Consider the following 20865-nt stretch of genomic DNA (forward strand, 5'->3'; position numbering starts at 1 on the left):
GATCAGTATTAAGAATAAAATATAACATTGCATTACTCTATAATAAGATCAAGAGGAATGAAAATCTTCAATGGAGATAGTAAATATAGAAATATCTAGAACATTGTTACCCAAGTATGTTGTTCTCACTAGTTTCTTTTGATATGGTGGGATAAATTTTTATGTCTGTGTACACTAACAGGTTATATCCTATATTCTTTCTTAGAAATTCACAATGCACAGAAAAGGAAACTAATTAAATTTTATTTATCCTTTTACTTTCCACATTTAATTAAGTATAACCCCCCTGTTTTTTAACTGTAACATCTGCTAATGCTGAGTTGAAATTTCTCCCATACAATTTGGGGGAAAATAATACTGTAGAATAAGAGTAGCCAAAGCAAAAACGGTAATGAAAATTTGTAAATGCAAAACAGAAATGAGTAAAATAAACTGAAGGCATGGCAATAAGAAGATGATACATGTAGAAAGGAACACATGTGAATATACAATGTGATATTGTTCTGCAACAGAAGCCAATAGATATATTGAGCAGAATTGAATTTAATAGGACATAGTGAAGCTTATTCTCTGAATTATAGAGAAGACTGAATGACAATCTGTAGCAAAAACATCTCTGGTTGCGACAGAGGATCTCTGTAGCTTGGACATTAAAATTAGTAAACCTAGAGTGTTTCTTCTATTCATGTCTTACTTTCCTCAAATATAAGGCTCCTGGAGAAGGAGAACTGAGGAATACAAAAGGATATGATAGAAGTCTTCCACAGGATTTGAATTCAGTATCCGATAGAGAGTGAGTCTAAGGAAGTTAGATTATTCCTGAATGGAAGTTAAGATGTGGTTAGAAGAGTGAGGAGAGTAAATATTGTGGTGTCAAAATGTTAAGTCTACTATGTATTGTGAATACTAGGAGTGGCGAAGGAAAACCAAGCCACATGGAAATTGATAATTTTATAAAACACCTAAAATGAAATGTTGCTTATTTTGAAAACCTACTTTATTCAATAGTTTTTATTATTCTAAAATTTTTATTAAGATATATTCATCGTACAGGGGGGAGATTCATAGTGACAATTCCGATTAGTCTTATATTGTACATTATTTACATTGCCTCCATGGTCTCTTCCTCTCAGTCTCCTCCCCAACCTACTTAAAGCAATTGTAAGAGGTTTTTTAGTTCTGTTTCATAGGTATATGAAGTCCATCAATCATATACCATCACCTTAGTCTCCTTTTTTCACCCTTCCCCTCCCATTAATATCCCTCCACAGCCCACACTGTGCCTGTTTTACAGTCCTGGTTTTCATAATTAATATTTGAGTTGATATTCAAAGGAGTATCTCAAAGAGGTGTCTCAATGTATGCCCACTGTGGGTGTGGTTTACTTTGGTCTGTTCAATGCCTTGGAATACTCTCTCTTACCCCTTTACCTCCTACCTCCTGTTTTTCAACAGCTTTCAATACACATCCTTATATCTTCTACCTTCCCATCTTATGGTATGCAGTATCTGACAAGGGACTAATATCCAGAATCTACAAGGAACTCAAAAAACTCAGCCCCCAAAGAATCAACACCCAATGAAGAAATGGGCACATGAATTAAACAGGGAATTCTCAAAGGAAGAGGTACAAATGGCCAATAAATAAATGAAGAAATGTTCAACTTCCTTGGCTATAAAAGAGATGCAAATCAAAACAACACTTAGATTTCATCTCACCCCAGTTAGAGTGGCCATAATTAAGGGCAACAACAACAGCAAATGCTGGCCAGGGTGTGGCAAAATAGGAACCCTTATATACTGCTGGTGGGAATGCAAAGTATACAACCACTATGGGAAGCAGTATAGTGATTCCTCATATTAAGAGATCAAGTTTAGAACACTAGAGCATTTACTCCTCAAAGAAAACATTCTGCTGGAATTTGTTAAGTCTTATAACTAGAAAAACATAGCTACTCCCTGAAAGCCAAATTAGCTGAAGAACTAATTTGAAGAGCTGAAGAGCTAGCCTTCAGTGAAGAAAAGTAGAGGACATCTGATCCATGACTGAGGAAACACAAAGAATGGATTCTTCCATTAGATCAGTTCACCCTGCTAAGATATCCTTTCATTTTGATGGCAGCAAAAGGATTTTCTCCCAGATCCCCTAAAAATTATCCACTGCTAAACATCAGTACAAAAGATTGTTGAGGAGGACTTACTGAATAAGGGAAGTAGCTAATATCACCAAATTTTAAGGTTACCAAGAGGGAAACATGAAGGAGGATGACATTCAAGACTTGAGATGAGAGAGAATTTGAGAATGTGAGTTTAGTGGTAGAAAGATCTTTTTGCTTCTCATAATAGAATTTGGACATTTGGAGTGTTTGTGGGTATAGAAATTGGTTTTGGAAAGTTTTCTTAGTGATGAATAATCACAAAATTTAGAAATCCACTATAAACTGGGATATCATTATCTTTCAAGTTCTGTCTGCCACAATTCACTAGAGAGAGAGACATCTTCCAGACCATCCATCTGTCTCCTGCCTCATCCTGCAAAAAAAACCTGAAAATGACTTACAGAAACCGTGTGATGCAAACAGAGCTGTGGAAAAGCAGAGAAAAAATCAAGGCATATTAAAGTTGCAGATAAGATTAGCACATAACAGTGCATTCTGCCAGCTTGTTCATCATCTAAGCTTTGGACAGAAATGTGTCTTCAGGTTTCCTAGCGACCAGAGCAAAGAAAGAGAAAAAATTAGCAGTGACTTGGTTTTTCTATTTTTATGAACACTAAAATTTGATAACATAAAATAAACCATATAGATAGTACCTGTGTACATACTAAATTTTACATAAAACAAAGAGCTAGCTGATATAAACAAGGAAAATCCACTAATACAATTGGATCCACCTTAGCACCCTCCCAAATCTTGCCTAAATTGTAAAAATTAGCCTCAGATTTATAGTGCTCTCTCAAATATATAGAGGTTATTTTAATTATCTAACTAAGTAAAATCCAGAAAGCAGAGATATATCAATGAAAGGCATAAATGCAAACAAGTTATAGAACTGAAAAAATGATCATAATACTCTAAGATCAAAATATATTAATCCAATGCAACAAAGAAATAACAGAAATTTATGCAATATTGTTTAAAGGATTGATACAATGGTATAATGAAGAAAAAAGATTGTCATTAGACTTCTTACAGTATTTTTCATATGCTACAGTGAGAATTTTATTACTAAAATAGATTCATCATGGCACCAATCAAAATAAAACATTAGAAATATACACATTTAATTTTTGAAAACTTAAAAATAATCTTTGAAATGGCAGCTATATTGGGGTGAATAGAATATAGGTAAATTGTTTTTATATTTGTATTATGCTACAATATAGTTACTTAAGATTATAATCTAAAGCAATAATATTGTATTTATGTTATGTTATAATATAAAATTCAGACTGTTTAACAGACAACTAAATTGTGTCACATTAAATTTTGTGGAAAACTGCCAAAATTGTACCTAGACAAATACATAGCTTTAAAGATATATATTAAGAAAAAAAAAGTGTGTGTTAAATTTTAGCTAAATCTGTGTTTAATTAACTTTGAAAATAACCAAGAGAAAGGAGAATGATAAAAATGAGAACATAGATTGTAAAATGAGAAAAGAGCTATACTCAGAAAACTTTCTGTCCCTCTCTCATCAGCATCCTTATTGAGATAATTATCTGCCAAAGACCTTAATAACCATAAGAACCATATTATTCACAGAGACATGTAAGTTTGGTGAGGGTGAGTTTAAGCAGCCCCCTCAATAGGAAGACTCTCCCAAGTGTGTTTGTAAGTCATCCCAGCCCTGGCAAAGCAAGGTGGTGCTGATCTTTGATTCAGAGAAATCTGTGAGAGTTGTGTTCAAGGATGAAGTCACAATTTGGGAGAAGTCGTGTATCTCCTCACCTGAGTGCAGGCTATTTGTCAGACAGTGTTCTTGCCCTTGAGATGTACCTGAGGATAAAATCGCCTCAAATCCCTTGTCTCACAGAGCTTCTGTTTTCATGAGAAAATGCAACTCTCATAAACCAAAACAGGAAAACAAACAGAAGTGTAAGAAAACAAAAACAAGTGTATGCTCTTATTGGCTTGTTTTGTTTTGGGTATGCCAGGACAAAAACGCAGAAAACTGACTTAAGAGATGTGTACCTGACCTGATTGACCATCATACTTCCAGCATCTTCTCTGTTCATCCATGAAAAAATAAGTAACCACACCACACAGTCTTCTTACAAACTTTTTCTGGGCAGGCACTCTACAGCTTGAGCCACTCCTCCAGCCTTACAAACTTTTTCTAATACCTGTGACCATAAAAATTGAGCCTTTTGAACTTGTCCCACAAATCCTTTATACTTTGACCTCAGCCCAGCTTTCCTGATTTTGTGTTTTAACCTTCTTCACACACCTCTCTCACTATAATGGTCTTCTCCTCCCATGCTCTGCCAAATACACCAAGCATACCTGTGTGCTTTTTATAGTTACATTCCTTCTACTTAGAATGGCTTTTGTCCCATTCCACTCCTTCTATTTCTCTCAACCCTAGGTACCACCCCACTTAAGAGGCCCCCCTTGACCTAACTACACAAAGCTACCTCCTGCCTGGGAGATACAAGTACTTCCCTACATATGCTGCTGTTATATATAGTTCGCTGTGATGTGATGTGAGTCATCTTACCTCTTCACTTCCTTATTCAAATTAAACTTACATAATTCAAAAATGAAGATTGAGTTTCACTATTTTGTGTCCCCTTGCCTTGTGTGACTGGCACTAGAAAACATTTACTAAATTATTATTAACTGAACTCTTCATTTGGCTTTTTGTGATCTCAACAGAAAATATTTCCAATGACTTAATTTCTTTTTCAGTACTGAGGCTTGAACTCAGGACCTCATGCTTTCTAGGTAGGCACTCTACTACTTAGGCCACTCTGCCAGCTTCCAATGACTTTTAAAGTAAAACCTGTATATTGATAATGTGAATAAGCAACTGACCTGGAAGGCTTTGGATAGAGAGTAGGAAGGAAAGGATGTAATGAAGTGACTGAAAATATGCATCGTCTCTAACTCCCATTAGCCATTGTGACTCCACCTACCCTCCACCTCGAGCCCACCAACCCCAGCAGACATCTCCCTTTTTATCTGTTCTATGCATGTTGGTTCTCTGAAAGAGATTAAAGTTTTGAAAATCAATGAGCTAAAGAGTCTATCTAAATTAAATCATTATTAAATATACTAGGTCTTTTATTGTGGACCTTTTAAATTGAATTGACACTGTTAGGACATTTTCTGAAATTACAAACCCAAGAGGAAATTATAAAAAAGTAAATGTGAAAGGGATTCTTCATGTTTGCTTTAATTTGAGGAAACTATCCAGCTAAAACTTTCCAAACCATTTAATGGCACATTTATGATAATTTTTTGGAAAGGAATAATTTTAATTAGATTTATCCAAATGATATTATTGAGTTTTCTTTATGTTATTTTGACTAATGTGTTTAGCCTTATGATTTTGCAGACATTTAGATTGATCCTTACATGTACCTTAAATATTAATTTACTATTTAGCATTCATTACTGAAATTTTTATAAGGAGAAAAGAATAGCTAATATTTTCATTTGAAAAGGTTTAGTTTAGTAAAATGTATTAGAAAACAGTGATTTTGCTTATATTATAATTAAATTTTTATGGTTGACAGGTTATAACTGTCACACATTGAATATCCCATTATGATTGGTAAATTTAATTTGTACTTTAAAAGGAATGTAGCAATATTATGGAATTGATTCTGAAATAACATGCATTTTAGTCAAAGTGAAATTGCCCCTGAGCGAATTATACAAGTCATACTTATTCCTTAAGCAAGGTTTTTTATATATTTCTCTCTATATACAAATCTCTATCTTGTATTTATAATTATTTTCAAAAGCATAGAAGTTTTATTATCCATGAGAATTTTGTCTCAACAATTCATGAAGTGGTTCTGCAGTTCACTAGAAATTCTAGCTCTAAAACTTATTCATACTAATGTGTAAATGGTAGAAGTTTTCCTACCCTTCAACCTAATTGCCAAGTGAGTTTTTGAGGCCTAAAGGAAAGGAAAAATGAGAAAACTTGTTTGTGTCTTAATGAACTGTTTTTATCCTTTTAGTTTAGCACAGTTTCTTACATATAGTAGCAAACTACAGATTCAGATTAGTGAAAGTGTACCTTGGTTAAGATGCAGCAACTTCCTCACAATCTCAGTGGGTTTTGATAATATATCCTGCCACACCTCTGTCTCATTGTCTTCCCTTCATCATTATCTTCTCTTCAGAGCCCAGAGTGATGGGCAGCTTTCTTGGAGAGAAGGAAGGGAGACAAAAGAGAACCAAGAAAATCATACACTGTCTTTTAATATCTCTGTCTGAAGTCATATTTCATTTGCCAGAGCAAGTCCCATGGCCACTATAACTTAAATGTTGAGGAGGAGATGCAGTTAGTAGCGTCAAATCCTGGGTGAAGAATTGTGAACAGTGTTCATAACTGCAATGATATCCGCAGACTTGGGTTAAACTGTGGAGTCCTCCTTACTGCCAAAAGCAGGAGAAAATAAGGGTTAGTGTTATTTCAGAGCTACTTTGTCAAGGCTCCCCACACTGGAATCAGCTGGCCCCACTGGAAAGAGCCTTCTTCTGTACAGCAGTGCCAAGGTAGTAAAAAGGTTGATCAAAATATACACCTTCACTGAATTTTCAAGTAAAATGCTACTCCTTCAGCCCTTATTTGCAAAGCTCTGCTTCTCTGAAGAAATACCTGTACTTTATAGGCTTTTCTCCTGGCCTTCCCAATTTCAAGCAGTAAAGCTGAAAACTTTATGGCCATAAAGTACCCTTAAAAAGGAGTGTTTCCCACCGCTGCAGTTGTCTGCTGTGAGGGCTGATCCTAACTCTTCTACAGCACCTTATTGTGTAGATCAGACATGGAAGAACCGGTGTTCTTCCTTCCACCACTTTCTCTTTCATTTAAGTTTCCCTATGTCAGTCACTTCTTGTGTAACAAAAACCTAATGAAAGAGATCAGGTAATATGTTTATATTTCAGTTTGTCTTGAATGATTTTATAGTTCATAATGACTGTCAAAACCAATACTGCAGATAGTATTTTCCCCTACATCATATTGATACAAATTTCTCTTACTGGACTTTTGCCCAGGAGTGTGTGTTTTCATCAAAAGTTGGGCTTTTTTTCTAGGAATATGTTTGCATATTCTTTTTCTTTGAAATTGTGGTATCCATTAGATGGGTATCATGAGATAGCTACAGCAGGGAATTAAAATTTTAATAGGACTAGTAGTAAATGGCCCAGAATTGTGATAATTACCATCTGGTAAGTTCATTCATTAAGTGAATCAGCAGATGTTTATTGAATACCTGTTTTGAGGCTCTGTGCTTAGTGCTGCAGAAACAACAAAGAAGACAAACAGACTCTGTTGACAAATATTAATTTCCTAACAATTCTCCAAAGCAGAATAGATATTATTCTTATCCTCATTTTATGAAGAAAGAAACAGAGGCATAGAAAATTGAATAACTTGTCTAAAGACCTGCAAAGTTCCAGAGGTAGACATCAAGCTTGGATAGCCTGGAGCCAAGACACTGAGTAGCAGCCAGACAGTGGGGATGTCAAGCACAGAAGATAGATGTCATCTAATGGCCTAAGCTTAAGAAATATCAACAACTAAGTAACGATTGAAGGAATAAACAGAAATGGTGTTGCCAAGGGCAATATAGACTGAGAAAGGAGAGCCTTAACATTTCAGCATTGGTGAGAAGAGAAGCTCGGAGACTAAGATGTGATGGTCTGAGCAGTGGAAGAGAAACCAGTAGAATGTGATATTGCAGAAACAAAGAGAAAATAGTATTTTAAAAGGAGAAGTACAGTGTGTCAAATGCTGCTGCTAGGACTGATAAGTATCTTTAGGATATAGCACTATGGAAGTCATAGATGACTTTGCTAAGAGTACTTTTGGAGAGAGTAATAGGATAGAATCCAAACTATTCTTGACTGAAGAAGTGGAGGGAAATAAAATTACTTCAGGCTTTTTAAGCAGATGAGAGAGGATAAGATTCAGAAGACAAGCCTTAGGAAGGGGGTCCATCTTCTACTATAGTATAAGAAAGTGAAGATGAAGACAGATATGTATGTGAGTAGCTAATAATTTGGTAGGAACAATACCATATAATTACAGTCAGAGCTGTGACACCAAGAGCTCTTAACGTTATGACCAAAGATTGAAGTTCTCCATGGGATACCATAGTCACTTAGTAGGGATAAGCTTTCCTTAATAGATACAAAATTCAAAAAAAATTACCACCTGATGCCTCCTGTTAACTGTTTGAAGAAGTACAAGACAAGGCTGTCTGCTGGGACTCGGGGAGAAAGAAACATTTGAGATGAGTGTATAATTTGAAATTGTCATTTTAGAGAGAGTTGACCTCTTAGAGAAACATGGAAGAGTTTCTGGGCTGCGTCTCAGATGGTACCCATGAATTCATGTGGCCTCACATCTCCTATTTGATCTATAAAATTTGCTTGGGTTTATAATTTTATGATTATGGGACTAGGTGCCTTCTAGAGTAACTCTAAGATTTCATTTGTGAAGCTTTCTAATATCCACAGGTATATGGTTCCGAGGAGACGGCCATTGAGGAGAAATCTCAAATGCCCAGGATGTATAGAGTTCAGCACTCTAAAATGCCTCAAATTTCCCTGTACTGTACACGCAGTAGGTCTGGGTATCCAGATCTTGAAATCACATGAAGTGGGCTACATTACTGTCAGGGCAATGGCTGTTGTACACATTACTGCTGCTCACCCAAAATTAGATCTTAGTTCATGCTCTTCATCTCAATGCTGTGCATGCTTGATTCGTATTTCCGTAACATTGCTCAAGTTCCTCTAAAGGATACTGCCTTTTGATTGTGGAAATATTATACTGATGTATGGAAATGGAACATGAGACCAGTTGAAACTGTTCTAAGAAGGAGGGAAGGAGGGTGAGTATAACTAAAATATATTGTGGGCACTTTTGTAGATGTTACAGTGTTCCTCCAGTACAACTATAGTATGCTAGTAAAAAAAGATACAACCACCTTTCAACAAACCTGAAGTTTCCACTTTATCATTTAAATTAAGCATTTTAACGTTTATCCCACATTTTAGGCACCATTTGCTTTTCAGGAGGCAGATTTTCATAGAATTAAGGGCAGGAAAACACAGCAGATCACACAACAATTTAAACATGATCGATGATAAGGCAGTACCAAGAGCTTCTCTGCATTCATTGAGCTATGCAATGTGCACAGAACTTAAAATTTTTCTTCTTGAAATTTCTTTTGAGTATTTATTTATTATTTTCATTTATTTTACCACACTTGCAATAAAACCATGTCTAATAAATTTGTGAATACTATGTTTCTTTGCCTCAGCAGTTCAGATACAAAAATGGAGAAGGCAATTGGTTTTAGTTGGGTTGTGATAGCCTGGGGAAAGGAAAGGATTTTAAGGTATTGGCAAAATTTATTGAAATTATGGACCATGAGGGTCAAGGTGAGTGAAGGATAGTGATGGGAAAAATGTAGGTGAATAGTGGTTAGAAAGAAATGGACTATTTAAATTGCTGAAGTTTAGTTGAAGTGAAACAGGAGAAGCAGCAGCAATTTAGCAGGTAGCTGGACAATCTGGAAGTTAAAGACGTATGAATTAGAAGAGATTTTTTTTTAATGGAACAGTTTTAAGTAATGTAAAATTATCCAGGAAAATATGAGACTGAGTGGTTGAGGGGGTTTTTTGTCAGAAACTATCTACATGACTGATTATGCAGTATGTTTTAATTGAAAAAATATAATGTAAAAATTGGTCATAAAACTACCAAACATCTGCAAATTTATTTTTAAATTTCCTAAGATATAAATATCTTTATACAGAGTTCATAAAAATATATTCCTTTCAAAGTTGCTGCCAAAACAAAAAAGCAGAGAAAAGTCCGTGCAGAATGAAATTTAAATATATAATCATTGTACAAGCATTCATGCCTCTGGATACTTAAGAAGTTAGTACATACATGGTTAGAGTTGGCACTAAAAATGTAAACAAAATGCATCTCCATCAGTTAGTTTAATTTAATGCAAGTGTACCTATGCAGAGCTCTTTCTTTTAAAGTATGGCTGGTGGAGTTTTACCTACATGGATAAATGTAGTGATGTGAACTTGCTTGGGATAGCTTTTAGGAACTAAATTTTACTAATGAGTACAACTATCATTTGATCTATGAACCTTGCTTTGGTTAAAGTTTTTATGATTTAAGAATTTGGTGCCTTCTAAAGTAAGTCCTCTAAAGATTTCGTTTGTAAAGCTTTCTTAAATTATCATTTTGTGGCATGGATTTACAGTTATATTTTTTAAGTTCTTTTCTTTAAACCATTTTAGAGAGTGAGAGCACACAAGGGAGGGGTGAGGATAGGTAAGACACCTAAAAAATTAGCTAGCATTTGTTGCCCTTAACGCAGAGAAACTAAAGCAGATACCTTAAAAGCAACTGAGGCCAATAGGAGAAGGGGACCAGGAACTAGAGAAAAGGTTAGTTCAAAAAGAATTAACCTAGAAGGTAACACACATGCACAGGAAATTAATGTGAGTCAACTCCCTGTATAGCTATCCTTATCTCAACTAGCAAAAACCCTTGTTCCCTCCTATTATTGCTTATACTCTCTCTACAACAAAATTAGAGATAAGAGCAAAATAGTTTCTGCTGGGTATTGAAGGGGTGGAAGGGAAAGGGAGGGGGCGGAGTGGGTGGTAAGGGAGGGGGTGGGGGTAGGGGGGAGAAATGACCCAAGCCTTGTATGCACATATGAATAATAAAACAATTGAAAATAAATAAATAAAAAGAAAACAGATCATTGGCAAATGTCAGGATTAACCATCTTAATAACTGAAGCCATTTCTCCTACATTGTAAAATGTTTTTCTGAGACGTCCACAGGTATATGTGGGTATGCCACCATTAATTTTGCATTTGAAACCAAAGCATTTTAATTTACTGAAAATTCACTTACATTATATCAAAAGAAACCTAACCTTGAGAGCAGCACTTGGTTTTAAACTTAACAGTTGATCTTTATTTTAATTAGAAGTGTCTCGTTCCTCTGACATAGAAAAAACAGTGAAAAACTCTAGGGTCCTACAAAATGAGGAGGTCCAAGGGCTTTAATGGATAGTCACAGAGTGCAAGAATTGTTTCCAAGCTCCTTCTTCTAAACATTTGCTTTGATTTTCATTCTTGCCATTGGGTAGAAAGCTATAGTTAGAAAAGATAAACACTGGGTTTTGTAAGCACTACTTAGGTTGATGCGTTTGCTTGTCTAATCTTACTTTTAATGGGGTTTTTTGATGTTCTTATTATGATCATGGCCATAGTTCTTCTAATTTATAAGTCACTGCTACCTTCTGTTTCAGTTCTTGGTTTGAACTTGGTGTTATGATTAATAAACAGTGATCTCTTTGGGATCTTGGAATCTAGTTCAGTGGTAGAGCATGTACTTAGTATGTGCAAGGCACTGGGTTCAATCCCCTGCACCCCAAAAGCACAAGGTGATCTCTTGAGTTTTCTCTCGTGCAGTTCCTCTAGTCAGGTAGAGAGTATACCATCTTGTTCTGTTTAGGTTCAATTATTAACTCAAATAACAGCTCTAGCATTTATGTTGAGTTTCTGCTATCCAAGGCTTTATAACCAGTCATAGAATAATAATAACTCAGAGTTTAAACCCAAAGAATTGAGTATCATCACTATCACCCTATCAAGCACTCAGTTACTAGCCTGTTTATGCCCTTATGACTTATGCTTTCTTAGTAAAATATTTGTTGACCATTTATTTCATGCTAGGCTGTATCCAAGACTCTGGAGGATTCAGCAATGACAAAGTTAGGCAGAGCCTGCATTCATGAAATTTTTATGTTAGTGGATAAAATGTTAAATATGTTTACAGAGTAATTTCAGACAATGATAAGTGCTCTGAAGAAAATATAGTACAGTTGTGTGGTGAAGAGTAATGGAGGGTGAAGGATAAAAAACTTGACCTTAGGTCAAGTTTGAGCACAGTTTGAGTGACACAAAGGAGCAGTAGTTAGAGATTTGGAGATTATCATGTTCTAAACAGAGGCACCCAAAGGTTCTGAGTTTATGATTGATTTCTGTCAATTGGGATGCAGAAGAGGAGGAGGAGGACAGCAGTGGTGATACTGGTGATAAAAAAAATCTATTTTTTGAGGGTTTATTGTGTACTTGGTATACACTATCAGTACTGGAAGACTTACATAATCTCTGTATTATAGATACACTGAAGCTCTGAAAAGCTAATCCTTACCCATGCAGGAAGTGACTGACCTGGGATTAGACTCTGCTCTATCTGCTCCAAAGTCTATGATACTCCCCATATATTATTACCAAAACCAGTGTTACCATGGTTACTATGACAATCTTCCTTTCTTTTTTTATTTATTGCTCATTATTGAACATCTAACCCTCAAAATAAGGTAACAGCCATCTTCTGTAACCCATGAAATCTGTCTACTTCCTGAGCCACAAACACTACGTTATAAAAACTAAACTATGATGTAGTCAATACACTTACACAGATTTTTATTCAAGTCGTATTTGAAATTATTTATTCATAGTACTTAATTCTCTTTCAAAACAAAGAGACAAAGTTCTTCTTGAATTTTTCCGCATAATTCATTAGGTTGCAAACATTCTCGTTTTCCTTCTCTGTTTTTATTCTCTATTCCTTCCTCCTCTTCATCAGTAGGTAAAAAGTATTTCATTGTGCAATGTGTACATGTAACAAAAACCTTACAATATACATGCAACACCCATATGATTTCAGCTTTACACTCTCTTTTTACTCTGAATTACCATCAAGTATAGTTCAAAAATGTCAATAAAATTGATACCCATATTTGGTGTCACACTGTGATAATTAAGGTATACATTCTACTTTTTCTTTGTAAGTCAGCCATGTTGAGAATGAAAGTAATTGAGAAGACTGAATGATGTAGATATACACAGTTTAGAATTATTTTCAATAATTCAATTTTGAATCATTTTCTGATAAATACAAAGGGAAAAAAATATCTTGTCATTTCAAATGAAACTGAAATATTTTGGCTCTGTCAACAGACATAAATTGTGAAGGCTTACCAATACAATTGGTATGCTTTTATGTAATTAGAGAATTCCAAAAAGCATTTAGAAATAGCTCATAAATCTACCACATGTTGACAGCACTTTAATAAATTTCTCCAGACTGAGAAGAAAAAATATTGGAGTCCAGTTTCTTATTTGCTTTTTATATTTTATTCACTTAGCAAAAGTGAGAAAGGAAAGCTCAGATTTATTGTCATATCATAAAAGAAATTACAAAAATGATTAAAATATGCACTCATCTTAGTTACTAATGATTTGCAGTGAATCAATGTTTTATAGAATGTTTTCCTTTGATTATGCTAACTGTTCTGAAGAGAGAATACAAGCCAGTGTTCTTAAGGTAGATGCCAGAGATCTGGCATCTCCCAGTTTTTCATATGAGTGCTTCTCATCCTGGAATTTCAGAAGGCCCCCTCAAATAGTGATTTAATTAGCCCTCAGGTAAATGAACCTTTCCCATACTTTGAAGTATTACCCATCCACTCCCTGGTGTTACACTTCCTACCACATTCACTTGTGCATTCATTGCTTCTTCCCATATCCAGACAGATGCAGAATCATCAATTCCCCACTTTATAAATAATCAACACTTAGGCTTCTCTCTCCCCTCACTCTTGATTCCTATCAAAGTAACAAGAACATAAAACCATATTAATCACTAAGTTTGGCGAGAGGTAGAGAAAAAACTGACACTCAGACATTTCAGATGGGATGTAACTTGTTATGGTTGTTCTAAACTATTAGATATATAAGAAGATCCTTAATAAAAGTGTTTATTTGGGCTAGGGATATTCACCAGTGGTAGAATACTTAAGCACTGCAAAAGAAAGAAAAAGACAAAAAAAAAGTAGTTCTTTGACTTCAGTTATTCTACATTAGAGAATCTATCCAAAGGAAGTAATCTAAGGTGTAATCATATTATAGCTAGTTAATGGATATATTTTCTGCAGTTAGCAAATAAGAAAACCTCCCAAATATCCAACAGTAAGGGAATAGTGGAACAGATCCTGAAATGCTGAGCAGCTATTAAAGTTTGTGCTTGCTAATTTATTTAATGGCATGGGCAAGTATTGGTGTAATAAATAAGGCAGAATACCAAACCCCATAGGTGATATGATTTCAGCTATGGTAGACATCAAGCAAAATGCACAGAGAGCTATTGCAAATACAATGTTTGGTAAATGATCTTTACCCCTGCCTCTCTATTTTTCTATACTTATCAGAATTCCCATAGTGAACTTGTAATATTCTTATGATCAGAAAAATATTAAAGGAAAATCACAACACACTTGGAAAAAATCATTACTAAACTTTTGACCCTTGTCTTACTCATGATTCAGTTGTAGCCTCTCTTAAGATTTAAATGTTTAAAACTTTTCTTACCAGGATCCAGCCTGTAACATCTTGAAAGTCACCTTTTTCCCTTTGTGACATCTGCTTTACAAAGAAAATGACTTTACTTAATGATAATTGAATTTCCTTCTTTATAGTCAATTTATAGATTTCCATTTCAGAAGGTTGTTTATTTACAACATCTACTAGCTGTTAATATTATCCTTGGTTCACATGGAAATGGAGGTGACACAAAGCTTAAGGAAACAGATTGGCCATAAATCCCTTCATGATCTAGGACCCAAATACTTAGGCTTTGTATTAGCAAGAGCAGTTTGAAAAGACAGAGGCAGACTATTATAACAAGATTTCTTTGTTTAACACACGCACACACATACATACACCCCAACCCAAAATGTGCTACAGTATAGAATATAGAATATTTCATATTCTAAGAAAAAACTTGCACACTTGAAATCTCATTTCGTTTTCCTCAGTCAACTATTTAAAGGCCGAAAGAGTGGAAATATTTTTGCTCATTGTATAGAATCCAATAATAACTACTGTAGAAGGAAATTTGAGGATACTGAGGCACTTGGCACGATCTGTGACTTTGTCTTTCCCTGCAAGGTCTAAGTGAAGATGTTAGGGAAGAAATAGCAGAAAACCTTTTTATTCTTGTTACAAGCAATAAATTTTCCTCAAGAAATTTCAAAAGGAATGCATACTTGCTTGAGGAAGAAGACAGAAAGAGAAAAACTGTTCAGTAATGAACCAGCAAGAAAGGAAACCTTATCTGAGAGGTATAGAAAGTGACTATAAAGGGGGAGGACACAATCTACTAGAAACTCATGAGGTTTCACAAATCACAATCTGTACTTGCTTCATGATGGAAACCCAAGGGAACTAGAAAGTGTATTTTTTCAAGCTTACAATGTTTCATTTTTAAAAATTCAAAGCAAATGACTAGAAGACTACATGGAATGAATTGATGATAGTGTTTGGTTATAGGTACAGAAATACTGAAAATTTTTATAGTTTTGAAATACTTAAAAATGTTTGGAAGAATCAATACATGTGATTTTTTTAAGTCAGTATCATCTTTTACTTTCTCCCTTCTCAACTTGACTGTGCCCCTCAATCAATCCAGTTATGAGATGTTAACTACTTTTCTGAGAATCTGAACTTGGAATAGATTTTCATATAATGATCTGAGGTTCTCACTACTTATAATTGTATTTCTAAAAGAAATTGCCAAAATTTTGCCTATAGGTAAACCATTTCTAATTTAGGGGACTATTTGAAATAGTCATTACACTGGAAACATCTACCTAATGAACTTAAGAAGTATCTTTTATAGAGTGGAAAGTACATTGCCTGTAGGATCTGGAATTCTGGTTCTCAGTCTGGTTATTGACTCACTGCATTACTTAAAGCAAACCCTATGATACAGTAAGAAATTTTTCACTGATTTTAAATAATGAAATATGAAAAAAAAATTTACATATCTTTTAAAATCTGGTTTTCTAGAACTCTGATATGCTGATTTTTAAACTCACAAAATTTTATAAATTGAGAAAGGAGTGTGGTGGGAGAAATTTCCTTCCTATAAGCAAAACTTCTTACCCATTTTTGGGCTTCAGCATAATGACTCCTTCTGGTGAAATGTAGAATTGTGTTTGTTGATGTACAATGTCTAGGTAGTCCAGGGAATGAAAAAAGTTGGGAAGTTATAAATCTGCTTGCCCTGGAAAAACTTTGTGTTCTATGGAAGAGAAAGTGGTTGATTAATAGCAGGAAGGAGATGCTATAGAGAAAATCACTTCAAGGAAAAACAAGAAAGTGCTGTAGAAATAATCAAGATTGTGTATGGACTAGTTCTTTTTTTTTTTTTTATTTCTTTTGGCAGTACTGGGGTTTGAACTCAAGACCTCATGCTTGTTGGGCAGGCACTCTACCACTTGAGCCACTCCACCAGCCCTAGACTAGTTCTTTACTAGCAGCCACAGTCTTGTCTCCTTCTTACCCTATGAGTACAGATTGCATTCCATTAACAATATCTCTCCCATTCTAATGACTAACCCATTTGTGGCAGCTGTGGTGAGAATGAGAAAGAAGGATTTTATGCCCAGGAAAACTGACACTGTAAAGGACACAAGCAAAGTATTGTCAGCTTAGCTGGGCAGTGGTGTCTCATGCCTGTAATCCTAGATACTAAGGAGGCAGAGATCAGGAGGATCATGGTTTGATGCCATTCCTGGACAAATAGTTCACAAGACCCTATCTCAAAAACTACCTAACACCAAAAGGGGCTGGTGGAGTGGCTCAAATGATAGAGCTCATGCAAGCCCCGAGTTCAAACCCCAGTACCACTAAAAAAAATGTTATAAACTATTATCAGCTTACAAAAATTTAGGACTATTCTCTCCAGGGGCCCTTCCTGATGAATCTACCACAGAATACTTCAGATAACCCAAAAACAACATATTGTATGATTCTGCTTCTGTTAAATGTCTGAAATAGGCACATCCTTAGAGACAGAATGTAGTGCCCACTTCAGCAACATATAAACTGAAACTGGAATGATTCAGTAAAGAAGATTAGCATGGTCCCTGCACAAGGATGACATAGAAACAGAGTGTAAATTAGTGATTGTCTGAGTCTGGAGGCAAGTGACGAAGAACTGTTAAAGAACATGTGTTTGTTTTCTGGAGTGATAAGGTGAATCCGTTTAAAGCTAGTATATTAAACCCACTAAAATGTACATGTTAAATGAGTGAATTTTATGGTAAAGATGTTACAAAGACAAAACCATAGTTCTGAGTTTTAATTAAAATATTAGCATAAACATACAACATATTTTATCTCAAATATATGTAATATATAAATATGCATATGGTTTGGCTTTTGAAAATACCCAGAAACAATGATGAAGTCAGTAGCTATGAGCATCCCTAGCATGCAGATTCAAGCTTAAATTCTTATTTCCCACTAATCAGGGCTTCTCAGAGAAATGATTGAAACTGGAAATGTGTAAAATTAATGTGAAGCATCTCAACAAACAAGGTAACAGAGAAGCTAACAGGGGCCCCTAGAGTAATATTAAAAGACTCAGAAATCGACTTGAAGAGGCTTCCACTGGCCAAAGATAAGAATTTCGAGTTTCATTAAAAATTAGAAATGTAGCAGATTGAAACCATTAAGTGTGTTTAAATTGTTAAGTTCATAATGACATTAAAAAGTGAAAATAGTTGATAACCTTCAAAGAACGACAGGGAAGCAAAATCAAACATTTATCTTGGCTTTCCTGTGTGAACTATGTCACTGGTAATCGAATAGATGAGCAGAGTGTCTTGATAGAATTTTTCATGCTCATAAATGAAAGTGAAATAATAATAACAAGTAGGAAATCACCCATTTTTGCAATCCATGATTAATTAACAGATCTAGGCCATAATCATCAGTAGTTGTTAATGTCTCCAAGAAGAGCAAACCACATAAATGCCTCCTGTTAGGAGAGTGTATCACCTAGAGTCTTGCCAAAGGAATCAGGTCTCTGGATCCACCTTCAGATTTATCAGAAGTGCAGACATAAAAAATGTACCAAATTCTACTATGCATGTGCAACCAGGAAAGCAGAGTGTGTCTCTTACAGTTCAAATGACCTCAGTTTGTCCTTATAAATTGTAAGGAAAAGAAAGGGAAAAACAGGCAATGTATCATTTTAGAGGCTTAGAAGGCATAATTTTTTTGGTTTATTTAGTAATTTATTCATATGTGCATGCATTGTTTGGGCCATCTCTCCTCCCAGCTCCCCACCCTTTCCCTATTACTCCCTCCCCCTTGTTTCCAAGCAGAACATGTTCTGCCCTATTCTCCCAATTTTGTTGAAGAGTAGACATAAGCGATAATAAGCACACAAGGGAGGGGTGAGGATAGGTAAGACACCTAAAAAATTAGTTAGCATTTGTTGCCCTTAACGCAGAGAAACTAAAGCAGATACCTTAAAAGCAACTGAGGCCAATAGGAGAAGGGGACCAGGAACTAGAGAAAAGGTTAGATGAAAACAAATTAACCTAGAAGGTAACACACATGCACAGGAAATCAATGTGAGTCAATGTCCTTATCTCAACCAGCAAAAACCCTTGTTCCCTCCTATTATTGCTTATACTCTTTCTTCAACAAAATTAGAGATAAGGGCAAAATAGTTTCTGCTGGGTATTGATGGGGTGGGAGGGAGAGGGAGGGGGCGGAGTGGGTGGTAAGGGAGGGGGTGGGGGCAGGGGGGAGAAATGACCCAAGCCTTGTATGCACATATGAATAATAAAAGAAAAAAAAAGCAATAATAAGAAAGACAAGGCGTTTTTGCTAGTTGAGATAAGGATAGCTATACAGAGAGATTCCTAGCATTGCTTCCTTGCACACCCAAATTGATTCATCTCTACCAGACCTATTCACTACTTCCCAGTCACCTTCCCATAGTGACCTCTGTTGTTTTAAGGTTACTATATTAGCTCCTCTACAGTGGGCACATCAAACACTTTCACGTTTTGGGTTTTCCTACCTTTCTCTATTCCTCTTGTATACGTTCTCCCCTTAGCGTGTGACCCATGTCAAATAATATCACCACATTTGTTTTAGGTCTAAAGTCTGCATATGAGGGAGAACATACGATTTTTGGCCTCCTGAGCCTGGCTAACTTTGTTTAAGATGATGTTCTCCATTTACTTGCAAATGACAAGATTTCATTCTTTTTCATGGCTGAGTAAAGTTTCATTGTGTATAAATACCACATTTTCTTAATCCATTCATCAGTAGTGGGGCATCTTGGCTATTTCCATAACTTGGCTGGTTGTGAATAGTGCACAATAAACATGGTGTGCAAGTGTCTATGGAGTAATCTGAGTTGCATTCCTTTGGTTGTATCCCTAGGAGTAAGATTGCTAGATCATATGGCAGATCTATGTTTAGTTTTTTAAGAAACCTCCATATTGTTTTCCAGAGTGGTTGTAATAGCTTACATTCCCAACAACAGTGTATGAGGGTTCCTTTTTCCCCAAGTCCTTGACAACATTTGTTGTTGGTGGTGTTTTTGATGATAGCTATTCTAACGGGTGGAGTAGAATCTTAGCATGGTTTTTATTTGCATTTCCTTCGTGGCCGGAGATGGTGAGCATTTTTTCATGTGTTTTTTGGCCATTTGGATTTCTTCTTTTGAAAAAGTTCTGTTTAGTTCAGTTGCCCATTTCTTTATTGGTTCATTGATTTTGGGGGAGTTAAGGTTTTTGAGCTCCCTGTATATTCTGGTTACCAGTCCTTTGTCTGATGTATAGCTAGCAAATATTTTCTCCCACTCTATGGGTGGTTCTTCAGTTTAGAGATCATTTCTTTTGTTGTGCAGAAGCTTTTTAATTTCATGTAGTCCCATTTGTCCATCCTTTCTCTTAGTTGCTGGGCTGCTGGGGTTCTATTGAGGAAGTCCTTGCCTATACCTATTGCTTCCAGAGTATTCCCTGCTCTTTGCTGTACTGGCTTTAGAGTTTTGGGTCTGATATTAAGGTCCTTGATTCATTTTCAGTCAATACTACTACAGGGTGATAAACATGGATCTAGTTTCAGTTTTCTGCATGCAGACAACCAGTTTTCCCAGCAACATTTGTTGAAGAGGCTGTCTATTTTTCATCGTATGTTTTTGGTGCCTTTGTCAAAGATAAGGTGGGCATAGCTGTGTGGATTCATATCCAGGTCCTCTATTCTGTTCTACTGGTCTTCATGTCTGTTTTTGTTCCAGTACCATGCTGTTTTTATTGCTGTTGCTTTGTAGTATAGTTTGAAGTCAGGTATTGTGATACCTCTAGCATTTGTCTTCTTGCTGAGTATTGCCTTGGCTATTTGTGGTCTTTTGTGTTTCCAAATGAACTTTAGGGTAGATTTTTCAATCTCTATGATGAAAGTCATTGGGATTTTGATGGGAATTGCGTTGAACATGTAGATTGCTTTTGGTAGTATAGCCATTTTTACTATGTTGATTCTACCAATCCATGAGCACAGCAGATCTTTCCACCTTCTGTAGTCTTCCTCGATCTCTGTCTTCAGGGGTTTGTAGTTCTCCTTGTAGAGATCATTCACATCCTTTGTTAAATTGACTCCTAGGTATTTGATTTTTTTTTTGAGGCCATTGTAAATGGAATTGTTTCCATATATTCTTTCTCAATTTGTTCATTGTTGGTGTATAAAAAAGCTAATGA

General features: G+C 35.6%; 1 protein-coding gene and 1 non-coding gene across 2 annotated transcripts in view; both read left to right on the forward strand.

The window, feature by feature from the left end:
• Man1a1 (mannosidase alpha class 1A member 1) overlaps positions 1 to 20865 on the forward strand; it is a 163699-nt gene that overhangs the window by 56655 nt on the left and 86179 nt on the right. The gene's annotated exons all lie outside the window — the stretch shown is intronic.
• LOC141416373 (U6 spliceosomal RNA) lies at positions 17165 to 17275 on the forward strand. The gene has a single exon (XR_012441115.1). It is a non-coding gene; the product is annotated as a U6 spliceosomal RNA (small nuclear RNA).

The sequence above is a fragment of the Castor canadensis genome, chromosome 1 (assembly GCF_047511655.1).
Source record: "Castor canadensis chromosome 1, mCasCan1.hap1v2, whole genome shotgun sequence".
NCBI lineage: Eukaryota > Metazoa > Chordata > Mammalia > Rodentia > Castoridae > Castor > Castor canadensis.